The sequence below is a fragment of the Osmerus mordax genome, chromosome 25 (assembly GCF_038355195.1).
Source record: "Osmerus mordax isolate fOsmMor3 chromosome 25, fOsmMor3.pri, whole genome shotgun sequence".
Taxonomy (NCBI): domain Eukaryota; kingdom Metazoa; phylum Chordata; class Actinopteri; order Osmeriformes; family Osmeridae; genus Osmerus; species Osmerus mordax.
The window spans coordinates 4,872,478-4,900,477 of NC_090074.1; the positions used below are offsets into that span (position 1 = coordinate 4,872,478).

The 28,000-nt window shown below is 45.2% G+C and overlaps 1 long non-coding RNA gene across 1 annotated transcript; it reads left to right on the plus strand.

The window, feature by feature from the left end:
• LOC136933797 (uncharacterized) lies at positions 1-28,000 on the plus strand. Its single transcript, XR_010874839.1, has 3 exons — positions 1-164; positions 27,641-27,705; positions 27,911-28,000. It is a non-coding gene; the product is annotated as an uncharacterized lncRNA (long non-coding RNA).

The following is a 28,000-nucleotide window of genomic DNA, read 5'->3' on the forward strand; positions in this document are numbered from 1 at the left end:
TGTCTGTCCCTCTCGCTCTTGCTCGCTCTCTCGCCGTTTCTCTCTCCGTCTCTCCCCGAAGAATGGGGGGGCTCCGTATGGGAGCTCCGAAACATGGAGTGGATCCGAGGGCTAGGGAGAGAGAGGAATCTTTTTCACTTCTGGCGCAGGATGAGCTGTGTGGGGTGAGTGTCTGCCTTTCTCTCGATCCGTCTTTCTTCCTCTCTCTCTCTCTCTCTCTCTTCTCTGTCCTTTTCTTTCTCGCCCTCTCACTCTGTTTTTGACGCTTAAAAAACAAAACAAAAAGTTAGACCCATGCAGCATAGGCTAATGTTCTCGGGTTAATGTAACGTGAGCATCCAAACAAATTCCTTTTGGAGTTGAATCGCTGTCTTTTTCACTGGATAAAAAAAAAAAAAGTCTTTCTTTTCATGGTATATTTGTGAAATAATCTTTTCCACGTGCTTTTGGAAGAAGTTGATCGTTTTCCCCTTCCGTCCTTCCCGGGCAGTGAACTGTCGATGCTTTGTCGTAGCCGTGGCGATTGAGTTGCAGTGTTACAGTGGAAAAAGAGGGCTTTGTGCTTCTTTTTTTGAGTTTGCACTTTGCTTGAGGGGGCAAGGTAGAAGGGGGAGGGGGGGGGGGAGGGGGGGGTGAGAAGCTTGGAGGGAGTGGTGGCTTTTGTGTCAGAACTACCCCCGAATTCACAACCCAGGCAGGTCATGAACAATGCTATGAACTCAAGTCAAACAAGCGCCTGGTCTCCAGCCTAGGGGAACTGTTGTCTAGCAGTTGGAGAACATGTGCCTGCCTTCAACTTGGAAATGACCGTGTGCCTAAATGGACTTTTTTACGACGGCTCATTATGGTGGCTGATTATTGAGCTAATTGACATGGTGCAGTTGCTCTGGGTGGTTTCCCTGTTTGTGCACACACAGGAGCACAAGTCCCTCTGTTAGCCTATTTAGCCGTGCCCCATGAATCCTTATTCTGTGAACAAGTTGCTGAAAGGCTGCTTGTTTTGCAGTTGCTTTGCAGTTGCTTCATCTATGGAACGTCCCTTAACTGATCACAAGACATTTTGCTCGATGTGCAACTGCTCAGAGGAACTGCTGTAAAATTTTAGCTTATTGAGAGAGAAATCTGGTTAAAAACTGCTGGTGAAAAATGGCAGTGTTTGATTATTCGCTTATTTCTTTGCGTAGTTTCAAGAGGTTTTTTTGTGTCTTAAAAAAGGATCTCTTGATTTCTGTTCAGTTTTCTTTACAAATGAGAACATAACCTTTTGTAAACTCCAGTAGAAAAAAATGCTCAGATTGAAATGTGAATAACTGGAATCAAATACTCTTATTTGGTTGTGATTACTTTCAATTTACAGTGTAGGTCCTAGGCCTTTGCCCGTGTAGGTCCTCGGGGAACTGTGATAAGTTAGCGTAACAGCCTAGCCCACTGTGAGAGACTGGACTCCCTGCAGCCTCCCGGGAACTGCATAAAGTTTCTCACTTTGATGTTTGTCGTCTCACTTTGATGGTTTGTGGGTTGTTTCTGTTTCAACTTCCCTTTTTTGTTTCATTTTTTTTTTTTTTATCTCACTCACTTTCCTCTGAAGAGAGTTCTCTGAGTTTAGTTTATCTTCTGAATGTCCATCAGATGTCTCCCTGACACAGGAATGAAGTGTTTTGACAGGCGTTAATGGACTGCTCTTTCTCCCGTGGAAGTTGGCATTTCAGAACATGGCCTTGGGCATGGAAAAAGAAAATAAAAAATAAAAAGAGGGAGAAAAAAAAGAAATGGACTAGCGCAGAGTTGCGCTATAACCATTGTTTTGGGTCCGTGTTGTCAATGCGGCGTTCTAAATGTGTGCGTTCTTTCAGGGGCACTACTCGAAGTGTGAGAGGAAAGCGATCAGGATCTCAACTGTCTCCACTGCACTTTTTATAAATACACGCAAATGTCCTCCAGCCAATCTAGTTCTCTATTTTCGTCATGTAGGTCACTATCTCCTGAAGAAGCAGAATTGCACACCTTCCTAACGAGCGCTGATGAAGTCATTGTAGCAAAGTTTTATTTTTGGCCAAACTGGCTGCTGTTCCACATTAGAGGGGCCTCGGATTCTACGGCTCATTCTCCCCGAGAATTTGTCTTTCGAATGTGCTTTTTTTCGGGGTCTAGCAACACATCTTTACCGCTCACATTATTAATAAGCAACCACTAATGTTCTTGTGTGAAAGCGACATTAAACTCACGTTCTGTATTTTGTGGGGAACCCAATCTCCACGTCAAAAGGAATATGAACACGGTTTCTCTGCGGCAAGGATAACGATAGCAAAATAATATTGTTCCATTTTTTGGGGCTGTCTTGCATCCCTGCTGCTCAGCATATGACAAATCTATCTCGGGAGTTGCTCCATGAAAAAAACATGGCTAACCTGTGTAAAAAGATACATTCGAGAAATCTTCCCTGGCGTTGTAGTCATAAGTGTAGATGCAGTATAGCTTCTACCTTTTGTCTGTACAGGTGTGGCTTAGTTTTTTTTGTTGCTTTTCTGCCCGGGCTATGTACTGTTAGCAGCTGTCTGTACGGCAGTCAGAAGCCTGTCACAGGTTGTGGAGAGACTGTAAACGAGCCTGTTTGCTGGGAATAGAAGGAAAAGCTCAATTAGACCCAGTGTTTTATTAGCTGCTAGCCGCCGGTGCTACGTGACTGACAGGGCTGCCTAGTCAGGATGGCAACACCAGCTAGAGACCCAACGGGAAGTCAGACCGGGACCAGAAGGCAGAGGGACGTGGAAGAGTGACACATCTTGGAGAAGAACACATCTTCTTAACGTTTTGACGTTGTGGAGGGGGCTGGTTCAGTGTCGTGTTCGCGGCAGACAGGGCTAACGCTGAGGTACGACTACGGCACACGGAGACGGCCGTTTTCGTTTCAGTTTGGTTCGAAACTCGCAAAACAATACAGCCGCTCTCTACTTAACATATCTTGACGAAATGAATAGGGGTACTGCTGTAGAGAGAAGTCCCCCCCCCACACACACAAGGAGACAAACTCTTACACATTGTGGTATTGAATGTGCACCATGTAGCAATCTCCTAGAAATGGCCCCCATTGGGGTTTGTTGTAAAGAGGATGATGTCATGTCTGTGATAGAGACTGTGTGTCGCTTCACCAGCGATCCATTTCTTATCCAGCTCCCCCGTCGGACACAAAAAGTAGAGAAAGAGAGGGGCAAAAGGGGAGGATTGTGGGAGGGGGCACATTCCTCCTCAATAACCCCCCCCACACCCTTTCACGCCCAATTCTTAGACAAATGTAACCCACTCACCCACTTGTTCGTTCTTTTCTTTTTTTTTGCTGCCAGCTTTTACACAGGCAAGAGGATCTCTTCCTGAGATACTTAAGTCTGGATTCATAAGGAGATTGGGGCCAAAGACACTGGCCCAACCTGGACCATTTAAACCACCTTATTTATGATGAAGTGCTGAAGTTGTTCTGTGGCTGGTTAGATCAATTTACATATTCCATTTGGCAGATAAACGTGTCCAATTTGCGCATTTTCCCCCCCCTCCGCTTTCAGAGCGGTTTGTTTTGGACAGTTGGCCCGTTCTCCGAGGGGTCAAAGGATCACAGGCAATTTGTCTGCTCGCCTTTTGAGCTGACAGGGGCCCGTCCGCCTTGTTTGCGAGCCGAGGGGAGCTCGTCTGGTGTGTGCAGCGGGGTTGTGTACGTGTGTGTCGACCCGACTGTCGAGAGCCACATGACGTTGGCTCTGCACCACCCGCGCCGGCTGGGGTCCTTTTAACCACCTCGGTGCGGCCTTTTGATTGCCAGACGGCTGTGTGGGTGTCGCGGACAGGGTTGGGGGGGGGGGGGGGAGGAGAGGGAGAGGGGGAGAGAGAGAGAGAGAGAGAGAGAGAGAGAGAGAGAGAGAGAGAGAGAGAGAGAGAGAGAGAGAGAGAGAGAGAGAGAGAGAGAGAGAGAGAGAGAGAGAGAGAGAGAGAGAGAGAGAGAGAGAGAGAGAGAGAGAGAGAGAGAGAGAGAGGAGAGAGAGTGAGAGGAGAGAGAGCAGGGGTTCATGGGAAAATGGCTTCCATACATTAACACTTCCATCTTGGGAGAGTGTGGTGGGAGACCTGCGACGGGTGGAGTGTAAAGGGTGTTTGTGTGACGAGGAGGGGGGTGGGGGGGGGGTCTGTGTGTGTGTGTGTGTGTGTGGGGGGGGGTGGAGGATAATGGAGGCACAATGAGCCACAGCAAACATCGGGAGTGAGACAAAAGGCAGCTTCCACGCAGGTCACAGTTGGGGCTAACTCTTCCCATTGTCTGAGGGAAGTGATCTTAATTGAGGGATTTTTTTTATTTTTTTGTAAAAAAAAATTAAGCCCTACCAGCAAAACGATAGGCTCTGCTGAGGGGCTGATGTGCAGGGTCGCCGCCAGGCTGATATGTGTGTCTGTTTTGGAGAGAGAGGGGTTAGACAGGCGCAGCGGCTTCTCTATGTGGGCTGCGTTCAGCACCGAGCATGGAACACTGAGGTATTATTATCACAGCCGGCATATCAGGGGAAACAGGGGATGAGCCACTACCCTCTATCAACCACTGCACTGTAGGGAAGGACTGTACGTGGAAAAAGCTCAGACAGACATGGTAACATCCGATAACAGGTCGCCCACATGTTTTATCGCACGATTAGGCTCCGCTTTATGGGCCTTAAGGCGTTTTGAGGGTTAGGATGAGTTTGTATACTGTACGTACGAGTGGGTGAAATATGTATGTGCTACTGATGAAAATCTGTTTTTGTGATGTACATTTGAATAAACCTAAACCTAACCTTTTGATTATCCCCAATGATATTACCACCAATGTCTGTCAGACAATCATGTTCATTGTTTAAAAAAAAAAAGGTTTAGCTGCCATCACTGTTCATTAAGATTGCTTGTCAAACTGCTCCATAATTTATTACACAAAAACAAGCACTTATTGCGGGGTAATATGTTCTATGAACGCTAAATGGCATCAATGTTTGTACTACAGTTTTTACTCTTGTGATTGAATATATTATTTTACAGCCTCTACCCAAGCTCAGTTCTGTCTATACAGAAATTCTTTTTAGCAGTCTGACATTAGGAATCATCCAAAATGTTCAAGCAAATCCAGTCTAGTTTGTGTGTGTATGTATTGTGTAAGTCTGTGTGAAATGCTATGCATGTTTGTGAGACTGAAGGGCTGTTATGGGACAGGTTTAGAGGCTTTTAACGGAGGTCTGGGAAGTGGAAACCTTATACGTCTTGGCTGCTGCTCTTGTGTACATGAACCCCACAGCTGCCGGGGACAGAGAGAGAGAGACAGAGAGAGAGAGAGAGAGACAGAGAGAGAGAGACAGAGAGACAGAGAGAGAGAGAGAGAGAGAGGAGAGAGAGAGAGAGAGAGAGAGAGAGAGAGAGAGAGAGAAAGAAGGGACAGTGGAAGAGGGAGAAGGAGAGAGGGGAGAGAGCGTGGTGTGCGCAGTAATTAGTTGTCTGGTTTTCTATTGACCAGTCTGGTTCGGGGACCTTGGGGACTGTTAAATTTGCTATTGAAAGTGAAAGGATTATGCACCCAAAAGAAATTAAACAGGGGCAATGAATAGATGGTGGCCCAAATGGACAACTGCTGTTTTATCTCTCCCTCTCTCCCACCAGTCTTTATGTCCAAGTCAGGTGGATTTGATTTTCCTGCCAGAAGAAAGGATTTATTTGTATTTTTTTATGATGGAACGGAGAACATGAAATAGGTTCTGATATGTTTATGCAGTGGTAATAACCCCTCGTGTTAAGGAGAGCTCTTAAAGCAGTCCTGGGGTCCATCGCGCTCTTGAGCCTTCGCAGCAGAGTGTTTGTCAGGAGGGGGCCCAAATCCCACATCATTTCCCCCCCGGCGTTCGCACCGCACAAGGGTGCGCCGCCCAGAGAGTGTAATGATATCCGTTTGAATGAGGAGTGGCGGCGGCGGCGCAAGGGGGAATCCACGTCGCCTTCTCAGTCCCCCCCCCCCACTTCCCTCCCTTGGGGGGGGGGGGGGGGACTTGTGTCTCTGTTTACCCCTGCTGTGATTGGTCTCACTTACAGTGCGCCCAGCCAGGAGGAGAACATCTGGCTCCATAGATACGGAGACACACTGCGTTTCGCTCCACGGTGCCTCGCTGGTCGGACGGCAATGAGGGGGTGACACGTCCAGGTTCTGTGTCACCAGACAGATGGGTATTGAGGGGGAGGGGGGTGGGGTCTAGGGAGGGTCAGGGGGGGCGGCTTAAGGGGCGGTCAGAATCCTCAGACCAAGCAGTAACCCAATCCCCTTGTAATGACTGCCAAGGTCTGCCAGAGGGGGAGAGAGAGGTGGTGGGGGGGGCGGAGGAAGGGAGGCAGGGAGGGAGGGAGGGGGGGAGGGAGGATGGGGCGCGTACAGTATGACGGATCTCTTGCCTCAGTGAGTTAACATTAGCCTTCATCTGCGTGCAAGCGCTTGAACCTGTTGAACCGCGGGCCTTGAACGTATCTTGGGAATGACAGAGGCATGATGTCATTCCCTCTCTCTTTCTCTCTCTCTCTCTCTCTCTCTCTCTCTCTCTCTCTCTCTCTCTCTCTCTCTCTCTCTCTCTCTCTCTCTCTGGGTGTGTGTTTGTCTAGCTGGCAGAGTGAGGCCTGCAGCCTGAGAGGGCTGTGGTTGAGATCCAGGCAGCAGGGACGCACCCCGGCACAAAAGGGAGAACTATCCAAACACAGATAAAAATGAGTCCTCTTTGCTTTCTCTTTCCTCACACTCGCCACAAAAAACCTCCACAACCCCCCTTTTTTATTTTTTCTTCTTTTCTCACAACTTCAAAGGCTTTTTGCTTTTCGGCGGCGGGGGTGGGGGTGGGGGGGGGGGGCGGGGGGGATGTGGATTCTGTTTTCCCTTTGATTGGGTTTTGACATGATTTAAACTCTGCCTTTTGTGTAAACCGGGGATTTTTTTGATCCAGACTTGGCTCTCGTGTGTCCTCGCTTTTTGATCCACACAAGACCGAGCACCCTTGCCGATAAGACGTCCAATCTGGCTCAGATCGCCTCCGATCATGACAGTTTCAAAACAGCAGACTCTGTTCCAGGTGGCCGGTATGGAAACATTGGACCTCCTCCTCGCAAACCACCAACGTTTTGGACCAGCAGAATAACATGTATACATCCGACTGTTGTTCATGACTTTTTTTCCCTAAGACACAGCACACAATCACAGCTATTTCCTTTTTCAAGAACCTTCTGTTGAATCGGCTAGTACCCCAGATTGTGTTTGCGTCAAGGGGGTGGCGTTATGGCATGAAACCATGACCAGTTTCACCTGTGTCTTGGAGACAGGAACTGGCTACTGGCTCTGTGTTGCAGCGATGCAAGTGACAAATATTTGAGGCCAGCCTTATCTGCATGTGGGGGACCGTTGCCCTATGCAGTATGAAGCCCCCTTTACTGAGAGGCCTAGGAAACCCCAAATTAATTACGCCCCCCCCCCCCCCCCCCCCCACGCACACACACAAAAATAAGAGAGTTTTTCCACAAGTACACTTGCACTTATAGCAGTTCATGTTGTTTAATTGTAACTTGTTTAACTACATGCTCTTATGGTTCTTCCCTTTGGCACTTACTTTGGTTGTTCACAATGTGTGCTTCATGTTTTGGCTACTCGCAATGTTTTGGGGCTATCTCGTTGTTATGATCAGTGACCTATGCACTTTGTAAAGTTCTCTCTTGCAAGTCGCTTTGGATAAAAGCGTCTGCTAAATGAATAAATGTAATGTAAGAGAGAGCAAATGTCACATGTCCAGGTTCTGAGAGAGGCAGCGCGCTCGCCGTTTCACACGAACGCAATTAGCGAGCGTGCGGTTTGTTTAGAACCAAATCACTCAGCGATGTTATCGCCGAGTCGAGTGCTATTTGTGTATTTGCTTTTTTCTTCTCCCTGCCGCTGTTTGTTTATGATTACCATGCACAGGCCCAGCGCTGTGCTTACCTGACCCTCCATCACAAAAGCACCGAGTCATCGTTTTCGGCAAATCACTGACGCCGATGACTCAAACAAATTGCCGTGAACGGCCGGGTTCCGAATCAACACAGCGCCAATGGAGGATTTTGCTGTTTCGCGAGAAGTTTTCTCCGGAACAATTTCCAATGATTAGAACATTTCGTGGTACCTGGGGTTTGTGTGTGTGTCAAGTCACGTCCGTTCATTTATAAAGCCCATTTCAAAACAGCCAACGCCGACCAAAGTGCTGTACAAAGTGATCAAATAAGGCAAGCAACAATAAATAGAAACAACAGACAAACAAAACAATTAAGCACGAGTGACCCCAAACTCGCGCGTGTGTGTGTGTGTGGGGCTCTGGATGCAGGGCGCTCTGATGCTGTGGCTGAGGTAGATGCTTGGCTCCGAGGGCTTTAGGCGTGACGAATCGCGTCGACTCGCCCGTCCTCCGCACACGCAAGAGACGTGGGGGGCGGCTGCAGCTCCACCCCGTCTGTCCCTCTCTCTGTCCGTCTCGCCGTCTCTCGGGCCATGTGTTTTCCTAAACCACCTCCATATGATTGTGTGTGTGTGTGTGTGTCTGAGAGAGAGAGCGTGTGTCCGGGTGCGAGCGTCACCAGGCTCCCCTTGTCTCCCAGTCCTCTAACCCCTAATCTCCATATTGTCCGGAGCGTCTCCTAGTCCTCCCCCCCCCCACCCCGGAGCAGGAGATGGGTCGGGGACCACCTTCTTTTTTTTCAAGGGTCCGACGGAGGGCCCCGCTGGGGTACGTCCCAGGCCGACCCGCGGAGCAGGAACAATGGGAGTGTTGGGCTGTGTGTGCGTGTGTGTGAGGCACACGCATGCCCATGCGAAGGGGGCGAGGCGGAGGGCTGGCGTTCGGCCTGCGAGGCAGAGAGAGGAGAGAGGACGCAGAGGACACGGGGTATGCCGAACGAAGCTCTACGCTTCCCTTCTCACTGTCTAACTGACGGCTCGTTTTTTTTTGGGGGGGGGGGGATTTGGGGGGGATTTGTTTTGTGCGTGCGCTTTCGGGTTTGGACGGGCGTGTGTCGCGAATGTCGCCGCTGAGCCGCTGGTACTGTTTGCTCGGCTCGCTCTCTTCGCTCGGCTGAGCTTTGTTACTTAGGTGCTGGGATATAGGCTGCGTGGAATTTTTATTACGTGTATTTGCGTGTGTGCGGGTTTGTGTCTGTGTGTGTGTGTGTGCGGGTGTGGGTTTTGTCTGTGTGTGTGTGTGCGGATGTGGGTTTGTGTCTGTGTGTGTGTGTGGGTTTGTGTCTGTGTCTGTGTGTCATAGAGCCCATTTGTCTGTGTGTATGCATGAGCGTTTTGATTTACAAGCTGCTGTGCTGACAATGGAGTTGACCTTTTGTGCGTGTGTGTGTGTGCAAGCTCTCGTGTGTGTGTGTGTGTGAAAGCTCTCATGTGTGTATGTGTGTGTGTGTGTGTGTGCGCGCAAGCTCTCATGTGTGTTTGTGTGTGTGTGCAGGATGGCATTGTATGTTTACTAATACCGTATATGCATGCATGAGGGTGCTCTTATTTTGGTGTTTGTTTACTGTTTAAGACAGGCGTACGGGCTGGCATGTCAGGCAAAGTGTGTGTGTGTGTGTGGGGTAGTACCCAGGAGAGCAAATGTGTGTTTTCTCTCCCTGCGATGGCTCCCTAGTGCAAGGGTCCCGCAGTTTTTCTAAAGCATTCATATGGAAATCGAGGGCAGCGGAGGGGCAGATTCTCACATCAACTTGATCTGGTCATGAATGGCGACCAGTGTTTGAGCTAACCCAGAGCTGGCTTTAAGACACTGGTCGCCTTTGGCCCCCCTGACCAGGGGAGAAATAGGGAGAGCTGAAAGGCAAGCACATTCCAGCAGCACTACACACACACACACACACAGACGCAAACCAGCGCACACACACTTGTCCCGGTACCTTGGAAACGCACACCCACTCCAGTGTGCTCAAACACACTTTATTAGGAAACTCGAGGTACCGCACACATTTCTGGAACCATCGAATACTGTCCCTTCTGTTTTTGTCTTTCGCTCTCTCGCACCCTCTCTCGCACACTCTCTCGCACAGTCATGTTAGGACTCAGGCGAGTCGAGGGAGACTGCGTCTCTCCTCCTCCTCCCTGTTTTCGATCCTCTCCATTATACCTTTTCTTTCTCTTCCCCCTGTTGCCCACCCCAAATGTCACGATGACTGTGACCCTGAGCCTCCTTGACTAAGTGGATGCATTTCTCGACTCAGCCGTCACTGTTTGGATTTGCATTCTGGTTTTCTCACAAGCCACGTTTCCACTGAGAGCTTCCTAAGCAATAATTACCCTCAGGTTTGACATACTAGGCTACTAGCCATTTATGGATAGTTGTGTTTTTTTAATGGTTGCTCTTGCCTAAAATGTGTACTGTGTAGGGTATAATGTTATAGTATGCTGTGTTTATATTGTAATATTCAGTAAATAAGCTTTCTGTATTTGGTTAAATTATTTAATTCTGTCCAAGGAATGGTTTAAAAGTACATGATATTTAAAGTACATGATATTTCTATTTTATTAATAGGAAAGTAAGAAGACAACAATTCACACACGATTTAAATGAATTGTAATTTATTAAGGGATATGAAAATGTAAGTATAAAACACCACAATTACAGAAATGCAATTCTTTAGTGCTGTAGTGCAATTAAATAGTTCTAAAACTAAAGAAACAGCCATGCTGATTTTCAGTAAATTCGTAGAATGTTCCAGAACCTGAAATGTGTACAGTGCTTCGGTATGTGTCCTTAACACTGAGGATCCCCCAGACTGAAGCTGGATCAAGCAGCAGGGGGTTCCATCAAATAAGATTGGTCTCGGGGTTTGTCCTACAGGATTAACTATACCACCCAATCGGTTAGAGAATTAGCTTTTTGTTGCTACTTTTATTAAAGTATCATGCAGACTTGGTTTGCTTCCTTTTTTTAAAATCTCTTTCATCTTTTTGTGTCACATTTTTGATCTGTTTATATATTAAATTACTTCTCTTTTTTTGAACAGAGCTATGCTTTTTTGGCTAAACACTTTCATGTCATTGTGTGCAAAAATATTGCATTTAGCATGGTAAATATTTTTCAGGGGAGAAGATATTAAATCCACCATTCATTGAATTTCGTTTTTTTTTTTACCTTCATTAAGTGGAACATTTTATTAGTTTTAATACTTTCTATTTAAACATACCTAAAGCAATTACACAGAGAGGTCTCGACAATTTAATTCAGTATTGTATACAAATGTTTACAGAAATTGACAAATGATGTACAGATTGGATAAACTAAATGTGGCTAGACAAAAAATGGTAGACAATATTATTTTTCACATTTTGCCATCTTCAAATGCAGCAAGCTTTCCCAAAACAATTTTCAAATTGTATCACCCATTTTTGAGTGGTGAGTTCAAACGAACATTTAGCGTAAAAAAAAAAAGCATTACAAATTTGGTTAATTTGCTGGTAATTCACCACACTGTTGAGCGATCATTTGATATAGCATTTTCTTATTTTCACTCTTTTTATTTCTTTATTTATCTATCATATAATGTGTGACATCACCTTGTGACAAGTTCAAGACTGTGTCCCAGCCTATTAAGGGGGACGCCACCAGGGTAGGCGTCATTAAAAGAGCAGCTCTCTCCAGGAGGGACTCTGTGTGTCCTGTTGTTTTGTTTGTCCATTAGCCCTCATTTAAAATACAATGAATAGGAGAGGCAGACGGTGAGCTTGTTAACACACAGGAATCCGTGAGTCAGGAGTGTGTCTTTGTGAAGGGGGGGGGACTCCTTCAGCATTATGATGATCGTCTCTCTCTCTCTCCCTGGCGATACCCTCCACTCCACCACCACAAGTGTCCGACCAGTGAATAGGCAGGATTTGTTGCTTTACACCTAATTAAACGGCCCCTTTGAGTGGTTTGCATGCGGAGGGTTCGTTTTGTTCCAAATCACAGCCAAAGCACCTTCTTAAGCTAATGTTAGTGTTTGGTGACAGAGCCAGGCTGTGTGTTAGGACTCTCACCTTGTGTTGATGCAGACGAGCTGGCCTTTGAACACGTGAACTATAAAGGGTTAGGGATTGTAGCAGGGACTGTTTTCATCTAGTGTCTATTTTGAACCTTAAATGACCTCGATTTTATAAAATGGCCTAGCTGCTGACTAATGCCTGTATAATTATAAACGGCTCGCACTACCACAACACAGCTTTATTAACTCAAATAACTCAAAACAATGTTATCAAACAAGCACAACCAGTGAATTACCTTTTTTTCAACAAAACAAAAGAACAATTTCTGCTTGAATGTTTCTTGGTATCCAAAAATAACCACATTAGCTGTAAAAAAAAAAAAAGAAAAAAAAAAAGAAAAGAATATTTGCGGTGAGCCAGAGCCATTGCAGATGGATTGTGTTGTCTGACGCATGAAGAGCCTGTCTGCAGAAGCTGCCGAGATTAGGATGTTCATTGTGGTCTGTGCTGGCACCTGTGGGCTTGATCTGAACGAGGGGGCCACTAGCCTCGGTGGGTGTCGGAGAGAGGGGGCAAAGGGGTTGACAGCAGTAGCAGCGTGTGTGTGTGTGGTGTGTGTGTGTGTATTAAAGGGGTAATATTAGGCAGGCAGATTGTGTGTCCCCTCCCCAGCCAAACCACATGGATCAGTTATACAGTCATGTCACATGTGACCCCCCCCTCCCCTCCCCCCAGGAGTCACGTTGGAAGCTGCCTGTCCAATCGGCAGCCAGAAAGCGCCACAAGAATAGAGAAAACGTAGGGAGGAAGCTGTCCGCCTGAATGCCGCCATCATAACTTCTCTGTCATCTCCCCGCATTCTCTGTGGGTTGATGGGGGTGTCTTACTGCCAGGGTCCTGGGGCAAACCCCTCCTCTGGGGAGCCACATGGCTCCAGGGAGTCAGATGGCTGAGCGGTTAGGGAGTCGGGCTATTAATCAGAAGGTTGTTGGTTCGATTCCCGGCCGTGCCAATGACGTTGTGTCCTTGGGCAAGGCACTTCACACTACTTGCCTCGGGGGGAATGTCCCTGTACTTACTGTAAGTCGCTCTGGATAAAAGCGTCTGCTAAATGACTAAATGTAAATGCTCCAGAAGAGATGCTGTTGTATCTGCCGCAGGAGCCTGCTAATACCCAGGCAGTCTCCAGGCAGGATTGTGGCGATGATGGGACGGCTTGTTTGCTTTCAGGTCACGGGGGCCGGCCCACGAAGATGGGGCCTGTGATGAGGAGAGGGGTGGGTGGATGGGTGGGTGGGAGGGAGGGAGATGAAAGAGGCCCAGACAGTGACTTGTGTGAGGAAATCCAAAGCCGTCTCCTGTTACCTTTTTAATCGATTTTTGTTCTGCTGTCATTCAATTACGACCCAAATGTGATGGATGGCCCAGAGTATGGGCAGTATCAAGGCAGACTTGCTCGCCCAGAGCTGAACGCTCGCTTGGTTCTCTTCTGCTTTTCCTCAAGTGGTCAAGGTTAAGTTGAGTAGCTGTTGAAGTGAATTGATTCCATTAAAATGGCATATCCGATTCCTCACTGCACTTGTTTGTAATTCTCTGGAAATCAAAGTGAATGTAGGCCATATTTTTTTGTCCAACTTTTTTTGAATACTTACTTTGTAAATGAATAGCATTTATTTTTTCGGGAGCCCTTTGTATTGAATTTTGTAGGCTATGTTCCATGATAATGATCCACCCATAAACATTTCAATAACATCCCTTTATTAACTGGTGTAAAATAGATCTCTAGACACGAGACAAAAAAGTAAGCTGTCATTTAAATGTTATTTGGTAAATACTTTGCTTAATTATTATCTCACGTGTGTCTGTGTGTGTGAGTGTCTGGGAGAGGCAGACAGATGAATATATAGAAAGGAGAAAAGGAGATTTGTCATTTTCGTGTCTGGTTTGGCCTGTCTATGTGGGACATTGCATTGTGTTTCCTATTGGCAGCTCCATGCTCCGCTAGCCTCCTCGGGCCCTCGTTCCTACCGCTGACGCTGGGTGTGTGTGTGTTTTCCCATCTTCCAGCCTCAGGGCCCCATCGTAACACTCCTACCCTCCCTGTCGGGTAGCCCCAGATCTGGTGGATCATCTGGCATAATCTGGATCTTTTATTTTATCTTCGTTTAGCCTTTCTGTTTACTAGTTTGAAAACAGTGCAGATATCTGGTTTGAGAGAGACCTGTGCCTTACAAATGGCAAATAAACTCAATGTGATTTCATTACATTTTCCTTCAATCACATATTTCTATTTCTATATTTCTAATTTGCCTAAATTCTCACTCCCTTGAATTAATGAATTGCGTGTGCAATTTTAAATCGGCACGTTATTACAGGCGATATACGGATACTCTTGTTTTTAAGATGTTTTCGTTTTATTCTCATACTTTAAAACGACAAGGACACGTGCTATCCTAACTATCTAAATATTTCAACTATTAATGCACATAAAATTGATGATTCAATATTTATTTTCTCCAGAAAACGTGTGTCAACATTTAGCTTATTAGATGGGTCCCAATATAAATCCCAGTGGTTATCAAGAAAGGTTTATATCCTGGTTCCCAGCAGGATTCATCCGATGCCTGTGGTCCCTATCTTCTATATGTGTTCCAGCCACATCTAGGTGGCACCGACCTCAGATCCCTCTGTTTGCTTGTGCCGTGTTGGGTGTGTGGTGGCTGTGGCCCAGCCACTAGCAGGCCGGGGATTATTGTGGAGGCAGCCGGGATTGTTTTGAGGATCCTGGGGCCACAATGCCTTTTGTTTTCTCACTCCACTGGTTCCTTTGGTCTCCCTTTCCTCTGTCTTTGAATTTGCTCATTTTCTGCCCTGTTTTGTCCCAACCCACCCCCCCCCCTCCTTCACAAACCCTTCCATAGCAACATGTTTCGTGGAGTACTGATTTTTGGACCCTACATTTTGACTTGTCTACAAGTGAACCTATACATTTATTTCGAAATGTTTGTCTATTTAACTTATTTAACAGCTTGCATATTTCATCCAACGAAAGTGAACTAGTACTTTGCTTTCAAATATGATCAATTCAGATGCAAATGTAATTCAGGTGATTCTCAAATTCAAAAGTTTACATGTCTGTAACCGATTAAACCAATAAAGTGTTGGCATTTTCTGATATTTGCTATATTTAATTTCTAAAATATTTGTAATAATTTTGTTAAAAAAAGACATAAATAATAAATGCCATTTGATTCGAATTAGACAAAAGGAGGGGTTCTTTTGTTTCAAATGGACGACAGCGCTAATTATTCAATGGTAAAATATTGACATTCACCCCCTAACCTAGGCTAGATTTTCTACACAATATGTGATACTCAGAGCTGCTCTGTCTCTCTCTCACACACACACACACACGCAAGTCTACCCCCTGCGCCCCCCCCTTTCTATTAAAAACCCATACTCACGGTAAACATGATCTCACAGCAGGACATGAGACTACCTGAAGACACAAACTGTAATGACAGCTATCATTTTCGCTTTATTAAAAGCTTTATTGCTTTCAGATGGCCTATTCTGACTTAGAATAGAGAGTCCTTGAGATAAAATGTTTACATTGGTTCATTCTCAACAGCTAATGTTCATTCATTTGGAATTCAAATTGTGGACAATAGTTTTATGCAATACTATATAGTATCACATTATGTGGACTATAACAAAATTAAGACTGGGTATAAGGTTTCCTGCCGTGTTTCTTCTCTAAAATTAAAAAACCTCCTAAATAAATTAGGACAAATGATTGATTTGTTGGTTTGTGTATTTTTAAGTGCTTTTCTTAGATTACACTATTACATTATGAAACTCTTAATTCTATGAAACATTGATTGCATTCACAATGCAATATGGGCAGTATGAAACGATGATTCAGGGACTTGTAATCAAAGTTCAACTTCATAAATCCGTTTTTAAACTAAAATACATGATTTTCGGGGGGTTCGGAACAGTATGAAAAACACACGGAAAGGAAAACGACGGTCTTACAAGTGAGAGCGAAAAAAGAATCCCAGGTCTGGCGCACAACACAGACCTGAGGTAGAAACAAGAAAACGCTTGCTAAGCTATCCGTTTCACACATGCACGGACAGAAGGTTCGATATTCATTCGATCGATGAATGAAAAGGCACAATGGCAAAATCGGACGGGGGGCTCCTTTTCAAATCCACGTCTCCGATGTCCCCCCAACCCCCCCCCCCCCCCTCCGCCACCCCTCCACAGTCTGCAGTCGCTGGACGGCCGGCGTGGCAGGCGGAGGAGAGAGAGAGAGAGAGAAAGAGAGAGGAGAGCAAGGGTTACATCAAGGCTGCTCCCTGGACCGTGCAAACAAGTCTAGACCAGTGACCTGTTCAATGGCTCCTTTTGAGGAGCGGGGCAAGTTCGGTCAGAGCGAGGAGAAAGACAGGCGTGCCCTCTTTTCACTGACGGAGCAGCTCACAGCCCACGGCTTCCAGGAGGTAAGGAGGGCCGGGGAGGGCAAGCATCTGCTTCCATGGTTACGGGCCGGGTATGGGGGACCCTGCTATTGAGGAAACTTGGTTCTCATGCTCCCTCTGAGGCAGTGTCACGCATTTTAAAATTGCGGGCGGGCCGGTGCAAAGGAGCAGATCCACAGCGAGTCGCTCTTTGAGTGGGAAATAAAATGATAGCACATGGCAGTTTGAAGTGGGGAGGAGGAAAGAGAGAGAGAGAGAGAGGGGGATGCTTTGGGGATGGGGGCGGCAGGAAGGAAAGAAGTACGTCACATGATCGCCGTGTTCAAGATTCAAAGTAAGATATTTTTTGGGGCGTGAGGTGAGACGTTATTTTTCATCTTTCTATCTTTTTTGTGTGTTTTTTTTTTTGGGGGGGGGGGGTCTCGGTTAAAGCAGCTTTTGTCCATGAGTCGTATTGTTCTGTGGAAGTCGCTAGCGTAGATGATTTATACTCTGAAAGAGCAAAGGTCAAGGTTTATGTGGTGAACTCTTTTGTTGGAAGGTGAGGAGGTATTCTTAATGAGAATTCGCCCCAGACATCAACATTTACGTTTGGCCAAGAGTTGTTAAATAAATAGAATGGGTGTATAATCTAAACAAATAACGCTGTGCGGATCTTTCTGTGCACATTTGTTGCCTAATCTTTTTATTTTCCTGCGTAGCTCTCCATTTTTTCATTCATCTTAAACTATTCCTATAAAATATATATTTTTGGAACACTGTCAACATTACAATGTTGTAAAGAGTACAAAAAAAGTCCCAAAGGTATAGTCGTATTTTTATAGTCTGTTACAATCAAATCATAGACAGGGTCATTTTTTGGGGGGAGCATTTGTGAAAACCCACGTTCAAATTCCCAATTCACGTTTGTTTGTTTGTTTTGCGTTTGAACCCGTTGCTGTGTGTGGCGAGCTTGTTTTGTTGTCGTTCTCTACGGAGGAGAGAAGTAGGAGGCAGGGGGAGCGTCGGAACGTTGAATTTGGCCGCAGCAGCTGATGCTCGCCCCCCTAACACGCTCCAAACAGAGCGGACAGATGGCCGCCCCCAAGGAAGGGCTCGGGGCGGAGGATTTGCTCCCAGGGACCGTGGGAAAGTCTTTGGCTGACTTCACCTGCTCAGGGAGCTGCGACCGGATTAAATACCAATAAGAGAAACGAACACTAACGTTAGCGCGGCGAGAAAGGGAGTCCTTTCTACGCAGTGGTTTTGTGCCTGTGGAGGCTGGATTCGGAGACTCGAGATGTATTTACGGGTCAGAATCTTTTATTTCGAGATGAAACTATCTCACGTGAGACGTGGGAGAAAGAGACGAAAAAAATCTTTTTTTTGTCGTTAGCTTGGCGTTGGGACTGCAGTGTCCTGGCCTTTTCCCCTTTTGAGCATCATCTCTGTTCTCTATTATCGTCCTCGTTTCGGAAACGGAGGCGGTTGATCTGTGGTTTGCACGGCCCGTTGACACTGTTTGACCATCTTCTTCTGGGCTTTTAATTATCTCGGGCTCTCAGAAGGACGGCCATGTGTGCTCTTTGATTTAGTGTTATTAAAAAAGACTCGAGGCTGCTTGTTAGGCTTTGAACTGATTCACACACACACACATCCAATTCCTAGTGATTGAAAGAAGCCACATGCATTGCATTTAATGGAACATTTAATCAGTATTTGAACAAAGAAAAGATTCACTTGTGATTGAAGATAAGTGCTGGAACATTAGGTTACGTTTGTAGGAGTGTATAATATACAAGTCTACATAAAGGCATTTAAGGGGGAGAAAATGGATGTACAGACTGTATAGAAAAGTAATAAGATCAAAACTTGTCGTAAACAATTCTCAAATATATTTAGGTAAAAATAAATTGCAAAATAAAATATATAGTATAACGCTATGTGTTCAGAGGCAGATTCTTCTGTCTATTTTGACTGATAAAGTGTATATTTAGGCCCTGTAATGTCCAGTCATCAATCTTGAGTAGCTTTTACTGTGTGTTACCCAGGGCCCTGACTTGGGCACCCCCAGATGTTGATGGAGCATAGAGACCCCTGCCTCATTTCTATTTTAAGTTCCTGGTCCTCACAGAAAAAAAAAAAAAAAAAAAAAACAGACCAATACTGTTGTCACTGAAAAGCATTTTGTTTGATGGTGGTTAAGGAGTTCCATTGGTTCGGAGTCAAGTGCACTTCATCTGAGTGGGGTGTGGGTGGGGGCAGGCAGATTGTGGTGATCAAAAAAAAAATGGTTATGCATACTGCAGTGCAGTAATGCCAACAGTGTTTGACTTGCAATGTGAACTTGACTTAATTTTCGGATGTCCAAGAGACCTTCTGAGAGTTCTGCTGAGAGCACCACAGACATATCTAGACGCACAGACCCAGCCAAGGCTGCTTTTCTAATCATGAAATCACCTGGGGGGAAACCGGAACAATGATTATAGGATGAAATACATTTTCGCAGTACACTGTGTGTGTGTGTGTGTGTGTGTGTGTGTGTGTGTGTGTGTGTGTGTGTGTGTGTGTGTGTGTGTGTGTGTGTGTGTGTGTGTGTGTGTGTGTGTGTGTGTGTGTGTGTGTGTGTGTGTGTGTGTGTGTGTGTGTGTGTGTGTGTTTTATAGTGTAATGTCAACTGAATTTCAGGAATCCACAGCAATAATTTGTGTAGCCTAGAAACATGTCAAATTATTTTCTTTATATTGTTGTTCCACGTTCTGGTTGTCATCCTTAATTTATGCTATTATGTTATTATCCCTAAATGCAAGGATTACATCTTGCTAGGCACATTAATCAAATCACTATTGTAGATTTAGCCAGGGCATGACTATAGAGTCTATCATATTTCAGTTAAATTGTTCCATACCTTACTTGGTAAAGACACAACATTTAATCACTGGATGATTTAGTCATGTTCTGTAAACAAGGAAATTATATCGCTCTTGTCTCTTAGTATCTTAAATTGCCCTAAAAAGAACGACTAACATCAACTTCAAATATTCTTTCAGTTCAGACGGTGTTTTACAAAGGCATTTGTCGTAAGTTAATATTATATTTTTTTTTTTAAGTAGTTACATTTAATGGTAAAAAACAATGCTGTTTGGTAGTGTTTTTTGTGTTTTTTTGATTTATTGGCCTCTGTGTCATACTACTGTTAAAACCAACACCTCATTTACAGTAGAAACCTACAATGCTTAGTATGGACACACAGGCCCCCATACATACTCTACACAGTGCTGGACTGTGTACATGGATGAGAGGAGAACACTAATTGGGTTATTAGACCTGGTTAACCATGTGTGTCCCTAAACTCTACATAAATACACACTGAAACACATTCGAGGGCTCTGGTCTACCAGACCTGTTCACATCAGCTGCTATTTTTAACATGCTAATTTGCTATTGGCCCAAAGTACTGGTTTCAAAGCTCCACATCATTAATCATAGAGAGGGTTACTGCAGTAATTACACTTTTCTCTCGATGTGCATCACTGTCTCACAATGTATCAACACCACAGTGTATGTGTTTTATCTGTCAAACATAGCCACGCACTTGGGCATACCTTGATGAACAGTCACACAACACTCTAGATTGTGGTCCAAATGTTATCCCTGTGTACCTGAACATCCCAATCAGCGGTAGTGAATGCTTTGTGCCTGCTAATAACGATTTGGCCATGGAAGTCTTGTTAGAAGGTCAGAAAGGGATTGTCGAAGCAGAGCGTCGTTTCAACGTGTCCGCCATAACTTGAGATGACGCATGATCATAATTAAATATACAAACCTCCCAGGAAACAAACAAAGGGGTGGTGGTGTGTGTGTGTGTGGGGGGGGGGGGGGGTGGTAGAATCAGTGGCAATGCTATGTAACCCCTTTAAGATCATTGTTCCACAGAAAATGGCCCCCCGGGGCGAGTGACACTGGGTCTGAATGGCCTCTCTTCCGTGGGATTTAACGGGTTAACGTCAGACAAAGGGAGCGGGGAACATGTAGCACAGCAGGGGAGGCCCCCCAGTGGAAACACCAGGCTGCCGTCTAATCCACCGCTCTGTCCCTTCCTGTTTGCTCTGCCTGGGATCATGGATGACTGACACGCAGCGCGCTCCGGAGCTGCTACACGGCTTTTTAGTGAGCAGCCACATGTTTAAGCAGGAACACATCTCTGACTGCAACCCCATCCTCTCCTCCTCCTCCCCCCCCCCCGCCCCCCCCCCCCCCGCCCCCCCCCCCCGCCCCCCCCCCCCCTGCCCCCTTCCCTCCTGCCCCCTTCCCCCCCCCCCTGCCCCCTTCCCCTCGTTCTCTGGCTGAGCCTTCCTCCAGGCTATGCTACAGTTTCCCAGTCTTTTGTTCAGGCTGGCCACAGAGATGCTATTGGAAGACAAATGTTTTAATTCCAATTGGATGAACATGAACTTCGGGCCAACTCTCGGCTATGATTCGCCCCAGCTGCGTTCGAATATTAAACATTTGCAACGTGTTGACAAAACCTGAAATTAATCTTGCACGTGGACCTCACAGTGGTAGGGCACGTTCAGCTCAGTCCAACCTCTGGGACAAATGTCTTCGTATTTTCCTAAATATATTTTTGTCGCTAAAGTTTAGATACGTGGAAATGCTACTTCCATTCTGCCAACGTGCACAGATGAAATATCACTGCATCCAAGTCATATTTATTAGGATCCTTTTTGGGGAGTAATGGTTGTGTATTTCAAGATGGCTTTATGTCACTTTTTTTGTTCTTGCATATTATGAATTTAGCTGATGCTTGTATTCAAGGCCACATACTAATAGTGAGGAAGCACAGTAGACTTCTCATGTTGAACAAGGTCAAGAAAATGTGTTCATCGTAAATATATATTTTTTTATCCTGAAAATATGCCATGCTTCTCGTGAACATTAATTAGCTGTAAATGTAGTCAAGCAGGGAGTATCGTACCTGACAAAATGTAATGTTTCTGCAGTAATTCATACTACAGTAACAAAATACCAGGTGCAGTTAATAGTGTGACAGAACTGTTGAGATATCCCTAACGATTTAGTTTCAGAAATGGGAGAAAATAAAAATAGCAACATTTGTTGCTGGAAGTTAAACAGTTCCAAAAGGAGCAGAATTAGCTATTTAATGCTCTAGAATTCCCATGTAACTATACTTGAGCAAAGAGCAGATAATTATCATGTCATGACCCAGTCCTTAAATGTATTGTGAAAACAAGACCTGGTTTAAGTATTCCAAAATGTATTCAAGCTACACTATACAAATGTCTCTGACAGCAAAAACTGTGGCAAAATTATGCAGTGACCATCTTAAGCATTCAGTTCATGCCTACCGTACCTTTTCAGACGGTGCAAAGAAAGCCAATTACAGTCTAATGGTCTTCCCCCTCATTGTGAGGCAATACCGCTGATTCACCTGCATGTCACCTGCTCTATTAGCTACTGCAGGAGCTGTTAAGACTCACACAATCCTGCTCGGTGCCAGGAGGGAAGATACCTTAAGCGCAAATAGTCATTTAAAAACAATTCAACTACGAATACATATCCCATGTATTATGAGTTCTACCTTATTGACTTGTTCTTGCTAATTGTGTCTGACTGCTTCGCAAAGAGCCTAATTGCAGTCTTAAAGCAGGCAATATATTTTTCCAAAAGCTTACACTAATTTGAGTAATTTCCTGTGTCTCTTCCTCCATTGTCAGTCCATTGCTTTGATAATGAGAGGCTGGGCAGGGGATTATCTGTGGGACAGCGTTTGGTAAGGATGTGCAGAGAAAAGGTATCATTATGAAAACTACCTCTTCTGCCTGCCAAATGAGAAATGTATCACTCTATATGATAGCCTGCCCTGTACACCGTCTGCAGAGTAACTATGGAAAACATCTTGTGGTTTAAATTATAGTGGGGTTTGTGGTTCTGACATATTTATGAACAACTTTTCCTCGCGAGTGATAGACTGTAGACTGTCTCAGGGTTGAAACAATTTAGGTCGATGGTCGTTTTTTATTTTTTTGCGGGTTATTGGCAAACGTCAAATATACCATATCCATTCCGTTTCTTCCTTGAGAAGGTTAAGGAAACAAGTTTCTACATGGTTTATCTTGTGGTTCTGTAGTTATTGCGTCTTGTGGACACCCATTCCTCAACAGTAACAGGCAGAACTTAGCTTGGCACATGCCACTCCTAGTGGGATGTCGTTGTGATCTCAGCCTTCCATCTCTGCATAATAGCAATTGTATCAAGCCTATCAATGCTTATCGAATGCAGTATGTCCAAAATTTGCATTTCTGCACTGCTTTTGTTGTCATTCCTGGGCAGCCTGATATGAACCAGCAGTGGTAATTAAAAGCCGAGTCATAAGAGATCCCGGACAAAAGGTGCCATAGAAATCCAATCCATTTAAATTGTCTTTTGAATTAATAAAAAAATAAAAAAACGCTCAGGTTAATTAAGACGATGCATTTATCCAGCACTGTGTAATGCCATATTCATTGATCCACATTGAGAATGTATGCACTCATGTGTAAGATACATTTATGCTTCCCAAATTCAGATGTTTGAAATTCATTAGATATTGATCCTTTATAGTGATGCTAAAAGCACAAGGTCTGATAGCGGGCCCTATCTGGAACGCTGTTCCAACCAGGTAATCAATTCGCCACCATTCACATACTGATGTCCTTTTAGTTTGTTATTGTTCTGCTCCCCCCATTGCTTCCTTGGCAAAGGCATCCCTATCTATCCTTGGCATAATGACTTTAACTCAATGCCACTACTGTTCATCTTATCTTAATTAACGCCAAGACCCCTCCCCTTAAGAAGCAGCTTTGTTTTAGGTGGGTTCGAGTTATAGGGATTATCTGTGCCCAGTCTTCCTCCAGGGTCAACTGCTGGCTTCTCTTTACCAAATCACCGTGAGACAACATTTTCTATGTCATTGGTTTCCTTGTGAAGCAAACAGACAATGGAGTGATTGGGAAACATCTTTTGTCAAGACCACAGAAAAAAACAAGATTTAGCATTGTACAGGGTTTCTTTTGAAATCGCTCCTTGTTTCAAGTCAGTCGTACCTGGTTGGTTGAAAATCTTTATTTTTATTTTTTTGTCCCTTATCTCCACACAGCCTCTCACTCTCCCCACCACTCAGAACCCTGGTCCTCATCTCCCAGCCCTCCCTTCCTCTCTGCTGATTGGCCCCAGTGTGGCCAGCTGCAGCCAATGAGCCTCGCTAAAAGTGTCAGTGTTTAGTCTGGCGCTAGGCAGCAGGATCGACTGACAGGCAGGTCAGGGAAAGTCATAGTCCTGGCTCCCTGCCTGGCAAACCTCTGTTAGCATTTAAGGAGTGGGGCCAGACCAAGGCAAGGCCAGGCCTCTCAGTAGGGGAAAACCAGTGAAGCTTGTGTGCACAACCTCAAACCCTCTCACCCCTTTCTCACTGTATGCTACTTTGTTTTTCAGGAGAGTTTTTTTTTTTCTTTCTCTCAAGACTCCAAAAGAAACTATGAAGGCTTCCTCGGTCATAGAATCTTTGATTTAAAAAACATTGTTCTAGTTTAACGAACGATACCCCCCCCCCCTGCATTTTTAGGAGCGGTAGCACAGAGTTGACCTATTGTCAGAAACATGCTGTACGTTCCCCGCGAATAAACAGACATGGACCTGTACAGTTCCCTCCCGATGTTTGGCCTCTCTGATTATAGTCTGGATTAACCTGTTGTCTGTTTTTGTGTCATGGCTTGAGGCAACATTAAATTAGTGGTGATAAGGGCGGACTCGCTGGCTTTGAGACAAAAATAACTGTGTGTCTCTCTGGTGAGCCTTTAGAGAATAAAACTGCGGATATTATCTTCCCCCAGAGCTTAGGCTGCCTGTAGATCAGGCTTGTGGTGAAGATTAACAAGCCATGTAAAAATAATGTTTGACATTTTACTCTGACGGCAAATGACATGCCTCAGAAATGTGGGGAAATTGCATGTGTGTATGTTCATGCAGCAGCACAGTATATTAGTCTTCAGACAGAAAGGCTGCCTTTTATGGGCTAGCTCACCAGATTTCATCAGAATTGTCGTCCTCGGTTTTGTGGTAACCAGCGTTATTTAATGCAAAGGGGTACTTTTGCAATTTGATCAATAAATTCATGTCCAATTCTCTTTTGAAGTAAGCGTTTTTCACTTTCTGTCTCTCGAGTCAACTAAATCTTCATTTTTCACATCACTGGGAGGAGGTGTGTCTGATTTTTCACCCCTGTCTGGTTTGTGATGGTATATTCCATCCCAGGGGATGCAAAAATCCCCCCCCACACACACACACACCCCCCGGTCTTATTTGAACTGTGACCCTGGCCTCCTGCCTCTCAGGATATGAAATGACCCCCTCCTTCCCCTCAGTGGGGGGGTGCAGGAAAGGGAGGTGGTGATGGGCTGTTTTGGATCTGTTTCAGCTGAGTCTGTTTAATGGATGTGGAACCAGATGAGTCTCAAAATCCTGTTCAGCCCCTTTGTCCGAGACTCCTATTACTCTGCCTATAAAAAATCGGCTCTGGACACTCGACCGGTCACCCCACTGGCCGTGATAAAAGATGAGGCCCACTGGCTGGACAATGGATGACGCATGAATGACTTATGGTTACCACGCAGACCTATTATGTGGCCATATACTAGTATACTCTCTGGCCCTTAGCGTGTCCAACTTTGTAAATGGCAACATTTCTTATTGTGTTGCTGAAATACCGACACAAAGATGTATAAATATGAATTTGTAATGTGGAGGAGACAAGCCCTTGTCTGGCATGCCAGACACTGACAGACAGGGTTGTAATCATCACAGGAGGTGAGCAAGCACGGCACATGTTCAGCAGTTTAGATTTAAGGCTAAATGATGTGGGGGGAAACACATGTAAAAGAGGGTTTTGTGGCATAAATTAGATCTCCTCCCTGGTGAATGCCTCACTCTGTTAGAGCCAGAGGTACATGTCATATGCTTAAGTTATTGCCATGAACCGACTGACTTGTTCTGGCTCCTACTGTAAGGATCCAATAAACTACAATAGTAAGAGTAGCTTTCTCCATGATGTGTATTCATGGGACACCCATCAGGAAACCATAGAACAGCAAACTATCCGATCTTGTGGGATATCTGCAATCCATAGCAGTTAATTCCACAAGTATCCCTGCCCAGTTTGAACCGCAATCAGTTTGATAGAACCTGACACTGCCATGTTATTGATATCTGGTATCGGTCTCATTTCGATACTGCCATTTGTATCTCAGCTTTGTGTATTTTCAGGCCAAGCTGCCTTTCTGTGACCAAATTATCGTTATGATCAGTCTGCTGTACCCTTGCAAAATTGGTAAAAGGCAATGTATTTGAAACAAGCTCCTAAACGGTCTGAGCTAATTAGACATCCTGTTTTCATGGCTGCCATGTTAGTGTGCTGGTGCTTTTACATAGGCCACTATGTAAGACCTGCTTAGAGTCCACTGTGCCAACACAGCTGTCGACCTTTTCTCAGTCTAATACGTGAGTTCTGTCATCTTGCACTCTAGAAATAGTGTTTCGATTACGGGAAAAGTTGTCGTTTGGGGGCTATTTCTAGTTGCGTTTACGTTTGCGTGTGTGTGTGTGTGTGTGTGTGCAAGGAGGGGAGGGGGGGGGGGCAGGCCCACATAGTTGTGTGTTGCAGAGCACCACAAGTCGTGCCTTTTCTCATTTACGTAGTCGAAAAGAGTGCGGTCGAGGAGCTGAATTTGAAGCGGCCAACATGAACATCAAATTGACTTTGGAAGGCTCCGAGCATTCCTGCTCGACACCACATTAGCCTCCCCTGCTCCCCACCTCGAGATGATGGGCAGCCTGCCAGGTAGGGGTTGCCATGACTCCTAACGCCACCCCTTTGCACTGACTCCCCCCCGCCCCCCCCTTGAAGGTGCCGAATTTTCGGGGCAGGCTGGGCTAAGGTTTTGATTTAGACAAAAGATGTCTTCACAATGTCAGCAGAATGCTTTATGAGAATGCCCAAGCTCTCTGGTAGGAAACCATGTGACCTTCCAGCCAAGGTTTTGTAATGGTGCCAGAAGGGAGAGAAAGAGAGGGAGGAGAAGGGGGAAAGTTGGAATGCGATGCTGGCAAAAGGTTTTTATTCATTTTTTCTTTTTTTTCTTCTTTCATTCTTGTGTTGGCTTAGAAAATGGCGGACGGCGCGGTGCTGAATTTAACCCGACTTGCCACGGAACTGAGCTGCGAAATACAACTCAAACCTTTTCGTTTTATTTGGAGTGCTTGTTTAGCCTGGCGCCCATGTCGCATTGCTTTTTAATTCGCATTCAATCCGGCGGCTTGTTGCCGGGTAGAAAAAATGGGCTTCAGAGGAAAAAGCCAGAGCAAATAGATGATAAATCCAACATGATAGTAGCCTGGGTAAGTGGCATTGACACAGGCACTGTCCCATTACTCTTTACCTGGCTTTGTCGCACTGCGGCCGCGGGAATTTTCCGCTGTTTGGGAAACTCTGTTGTTGGCACGGTTACTGGTAGCTGACCGTGGCACGCTCCATTACTCTGGCAACCCTTGTCCATCCAGCAGATTTATTTAGCTCCTTGCCATGGGCTTTTAGATTGTTACTGCCTGGGCTAAGTTGGGCTAAGCTTTGCCACAACCTCAGAGCCGATGGCATAGGGAGGATTGGCTAGCCTCGTCTGGGGTCTAGACTGGGACACAGACCTCTCCTCCACATTATTATATTCCCTGAATTATGGACTTCCATGCAAATGTCATTTTTGCAAATAACCTGAAGCGTTTTGGTGATTCTCAACCGAGTCACTTTCCTCCTGCCTGTTTCGTATTTGTGAGTTTCCAGTGTGGCTGAATACAACAACTTTCCAAAAGAAGTCCTTGTACAAACACTGATGAAATGTTGAGCCATTTCTGTCTAATTCGTTTTATTGAATTCATCATGCTTCATCATGTTCCATTTTGATAAGTGCTTCAGCATTCAATGTTGCCATTGATTTATTGCTCATAATGAATCGTTCCTCATCTGGAACTTAAAAAGAATGTCGAAGGATGTCTAACTGCTGGTTTTTGTTCAAGCCATAAATCTAGTTTTTTCATCCTTTTTTCTTTGCAGAGGAGATGAAAGCAAGAAAATTACCATGGACAAATCAATCACCTGAGAGAAACACAATCAACCAAGTAAGTCATCACCCTTCACCAAAAAACACCATTCATATTTTGCGTTTCCTGTGGAGCTTTCGAAAGTTGTTACACTTGTTTGCAGAAGGCACTGTGCTGTTGGCCCTCCTGACATGTGACTTGTTTGGTCATGTTTTTGGGCCAGACGAAATCAATGGGTTTGCTTGTAATATCCTCATGGCGCTCTCTCTCTCTCTCTCTGTAGTCTTCTGAGAAAGCAGAGTTGGGATTATCTTGATGGACGATCGACCCATCCGTATCGGTCTCGATTCGATTTAAACTCAATAAATCAAAA